Source organism: Panthera pardus, unplaced genomic scaffold, assembly GCF_024362965.1.
Source record: "Panthera pardus isolate Hobbes unplaced genomic scaffold, ASM2436296v1 HiC_scaffold_20, whole genome shotgun sequence".
NCBI classification, from domain to species: domain Eukaryota; kingdom Metazoa; phylum Chordata; class Mammalia; order Carnivora; family Felidae; genus Panthera; species Panthera pardus.
In genome coordinates this window covers 3395661-3399952 of record NW_026526766.1, presented here as the reverse complement: position 1 = coordinate 3399952, position 4292 = coordinate 3395661, and the positions used below count along the sequence as shown (strand labels likewise).

The 4292-nt window shown below is 54.6% G+C and overlaps 1 long non-coding RNA gene across 2 annotated transcripts; it reads right to left on the bottom strand.

The window, feature by feature from the left end:
- Window positions 1-917: 917 nt before the first annotated feature.
- Window positions 918-4084, bottom strand: LOC109275528 (uncharacterized). Of its 2 annotated transcripts, none has more exons than XR_008424107.1 (3): window positions 4012-4084; window positions 2921-3138; window positions 918-2470 (listed from the first exon to the last, which is right to left on the bottom strand). It is a non-coding gene; the product is annotated as an uncharacterized LOC109275528 (long non-coding RNA). The 2 variants fall into 2 exon arrangements; XR_002084219.2 differs by lacking the exon at window positions 4012-4084 and adding an exon at window positions 3885-4002.
- Between the last annotated feature and the right edge of the window lie 208 nt (window positions 4085-4292).

Here is a 4292-nt window from a genome sequence, read left to right as displayed (position 1 = left end):
GTGGGTGGTAGCATTCGGCGGCTAACGCAGAGTCGGCAGGAGAGGAACCCTCCCGGAGGGTGTGGCTCGTGACCCAGAGCGTCTCCTCCGGCCAGATGCTGCTGCCTGGAAAATCCTCCCAGATTATCTCAGGCTTCCCCCCCACCAGTCTCCCGGGGATGACAGATTCTACAGTTGTGTGCCTGAGGTGGACCCCTGACATCGGAGACGCATCACCGCCCCCCGTGTGTCTACGAACGGGTCGCCGCCCGCGGGAGCAGAGCCCAGGGCCAGTCAGCCCACCGGGCCAGGCAAGAAGGTGACGTTCACAACAGGCTCTACAGGGAAAAGACGTTTCTCCCTCTCATGACATCCCTTTGGAGGTGTTTCTCCTTGCTCGGACGCCAGTCGGCAGTCAGGAAACGAACTTCAGTCTCAGAGAGAAGATTCTCCGGGTACTAACGTCTTTTCATGTTTGGACAGTTAAAACAGGAGGGGGTGGGCCCAGTGTTCTAGTAACGGGGAGGGGGCAGATCCCTCCCAGCCCCCGCGTGTGCGTGCATTTGTGGTCGATGACCCACGGTGTGACTAAAACAGAAACATTCTGTCTCGGCACGTGACGGGGGTCAGCTCAGTCCGCTCACTCGTGCTGGGGACTGTCGGGTCAGAGGGCAAGGCCCCCGCCTCTGTTGGTGCCGCTTCCCTAGAAACGTGCAGTGACCTGAACTCAAAATTGTCATAGCTCTGCCAAGCGTGACAGTGGAACGAAATGCCCCCACTTGGGACCGCTCGGGGTCCAAGCCCCTTCCAAACGGTCTTTTCCCAGTCTCCCGCAAAGACCCCACAGACTCAGCCACTTCTCTCCTGTGAACTTTCTCTCCCCTTCCTTTTCCTGAGTGTTCCGCTCCCCGAGGACGCCGCCTCCCCAGCCTCCCTCTTGCCGTGGCTGCGAATCGTCTCCCTCCTGCCCTTAGCTTGGACCGAAGGGCCAGTGGTTCTCTGCAGGTGCTTTGCTGCTGCTGGCAGATGGGGAGCCAGCCTCCAGCCCCTGGGCAAGGCTGTGATTCCCATGCCCCCTTTCTTCCTCATCCACTAAGGCCAGGCTCACCGCACAGGTTGACTCGGAAATGCACCTGCCGGTGGGGCCACTCAGCATGACACACGGTGACTTCGGCACGTACAGTGGAGGGACGCCGTATAGCCATCATGATGACAGAGCCGCTGGCCGGCTCCTTAAGTCATATCTGTTCAGGGAGAAGACACCATGACTTTCTGTGCTCTGTCTCCACCTCCCTTTTAGGTGCAGCTGCTACGAGACCCAGCTGTGTGAAGGGGCGCTTCCCTCGGCCTGTCTGTGCCCCTGATGCAGGCCCTGTGGACCTCGTCCTCTCTATCTGCCCAGAGGGCCTGTTACCTAGCCGGTACCCAAGGGGGACGTGATCAGACAAGACACTGCCTGCACCAATGTCAGTCTTTCCGGCTGCGGAACGACGAGGCCTGAGAAATTAGGCCACCCTCCGGCACTGTGTGCGTAGGCGCCTCCCGCCCCAGGGGTGCATACGCTCTGGAAGGGACCCGCTCCGGGAGCACCAAGTCTTTACTGGCACGTTCTAGGTGACATCACAGTGTTGGGCTCTGGAGACGCGATGGCGAATGAAAACAGGCCTGGTCGGGGGGTCATGCGATGACCATGTAGGGAGACAGGGGAGGGTTGATAGCAAACACGCGATCGGGGAGTCCGAGGCCGGAAGACAGGGGTGATGGCGTGTCCTGGGGGACAGGCGATGAGGACGAGAGGAGAAGCAGCATGAGAGAGACTTTCTAGGCTGGAGGTTTGGCTAGGAAGGGTGAGGGAGAAGGGGGTACCAGGGAGGGCGTCCAGGTCTCTACTTGCATAGCAGGATGGGTGCGGGCAGCACACGGTCCAGTGCGGAATGTGGGAGGGTAACAGGTGTAAGGGGACAGATCACAGTGTGGTCTTCAGGCTTCCTGCGCTAAAGGAGGCTTTGACCTAACTAGGTACTGAAGCTTTGCGCATTCCAGACTCTGAGGATTAGTCTGGCACGGTGCCAACGTGCACATAGTCTGCAAGTCAACGATAGTTGAAGCCAAGAGAACACAAAGGTCTGCAAGTCGCTGAAACCTCGACCTGAGGCGATGTGGACAACGGAGGTGACTGTTGGCTCACACACGGAGGGCAGAACGGCTAGGGGGTTGGTAATCCCACCATGACCCCAAATAGCCCATCTTTCTATCTCTCTGCTCTGCGGTCTCAACATTTCGGCCGGGTGTGCAGGATGCGTAGGGCACAGGATGGCCGGAATCGAGCCGCCTTCCCGTCTCAGTTCAGCAGCCGAAAGAGAAGAGGTCCGCTCCTCCAGGGCCCTCCGATCAAGATTCAGGAAGATGGTTCCCCATAGCCATCCCCGCAGAGGCATGGCTACGTCCCAGTGGTGAGGGCAGATGCCAGACTAGGGAGGGTGACCAGTGCCTGGGGGTAAAAAGAGGAGAAGTAAAAGTGCAGACGAGTCTTGTGAGAAATCCCTGGAAACACAAAGTTGAGAGATGGCGCCTGTAGAGTTTTGTCATTTTGCTCCTGTTTCCGTTTCGTAAGAGACGCTTGAGGCTGCCTCGCATTTTCCTGCAAGAACCCAGCTGAGGATGTGAGGGGACAAGGGACCCCAATACTGGGCGGTATTGGGCGGAGGGAGGCACTGAGTGGCTTTATAGGAGGGCAGCTCGTCTCTGGATAATAAGGGGAGGAGGCAGGTTGTGTGACTCTGCATGGGGGCAGGTGCGCTGGATATTTAGGGGATAAACGGTTTACCGTCTGGTGGCTTCTATCTTTCTCTGTCAAGGGGGATAGGAGAATATCAGAAAAGGCTCAACACTGGTGGGTTCCTTGCCTGGGCTCCCAATAGACGTCATCACCATTTCTCACCATGAGTTCTGAGCCGTCTGGCAAATCAGTCAGAGGAACCAGCATCTGCAGGCCAAAACAGCACACGCGTGGCTGATGAGGCCGACCTTGACGATGCGGTGTGTGTCTGCAGTCAGGTGGGCTGGCTGATTCTCAACTAGGAATCAGTTGACTTAGGGAAGCAGTGATGTGCTGGCAGGGGAAGCCCACGCCAAGGTAGTTGAGGCAGACGAGGTGGCCTGTAGTCATCCGAACGGACAGGAAGTGCTCAATAAATGACAGAAACAGGAAAAGTTTGACCCTATTATCAGAAGACATTATCTAGATTAGCGCCAAGATCACTCTCTCCCCAAGACGGAGCCATTGTACCGGTTATGCCTGCCTTCAAATAGTTCACCAAGAGTCCTCAATAATACGAAATAGAAAATTTAAATGCTCCCCAAATAATTTGAAGAACTCTAGAAATATCCCAGTTTAAGGGAACATTTCTTCCCATCGGCATGTTCTTCAGGAGAAATTAAATTCTCTGACAATTTCAAACCCAAAGACCAAAGGAAGTAAAGACCAAAACCAGATCACCTTGTCCTTGTCAATTAAAAGTGCAAAGAAACTAAAGTCCCCCTCAGTACCTATTGTGCCTGCTACCAGTACATGGATCTAGGGGCCTGAATGCCATTCACGTGCGTGAAACCGGGGCTGTCTCTCACTGGAATTGATGTGGAACCTTGCAGACCTCAGAATTTGAATTCCCCAGTGCCAAACCCATGACGTGGCTCCTTGTGGAAAAGACGAAGGGCTTATGGGACACACGGGATGATCAAGGATCTGACCTCACACTCACCAGATTTAGCAAGCCAGTTACCAGCCCCCAGAACAATAACCCGTATTTCTGCAACCCTTCTGCATGTCCCAGAAGCCCGCATTTAGTTTTGTTGGACATGGGGTTGCCTGAGGAAGTGAGTCCCAGGCAAGTCTTGGTTCTTACCTCATCAGGAAGACCGTCAATGTGTCAGCTGCCCAAGGTGCACCCCCGATAAACTCGGACGCAATTGGGAGAAATGCCATAGTTCATTCTGATACGGCACATTTGCCAAATCTAAAAAAAAATTCACCCATGTGAACGTGGTAGCCAACCTCCAGATGACCCTCACTGATCCTTACCTCCTGGTCTTCACAGTCATGGACATGGGTCCCTCCCACAAAGAATCAGGGCTGACCCATGTGACCAACAGAAAGTTGCACAAGTTGATTTCTGAGTCTAGGTCATAAAGGTCTAAACCTCTGCCTCGACCTCTTGGATAGATTGTTCTGGGAGAGAAGCCAGCTGTGATACCTATGAAAATGGTTAAAATCTAAAAACAGAACAAACCAAAACAAAACACACCTGAAAATG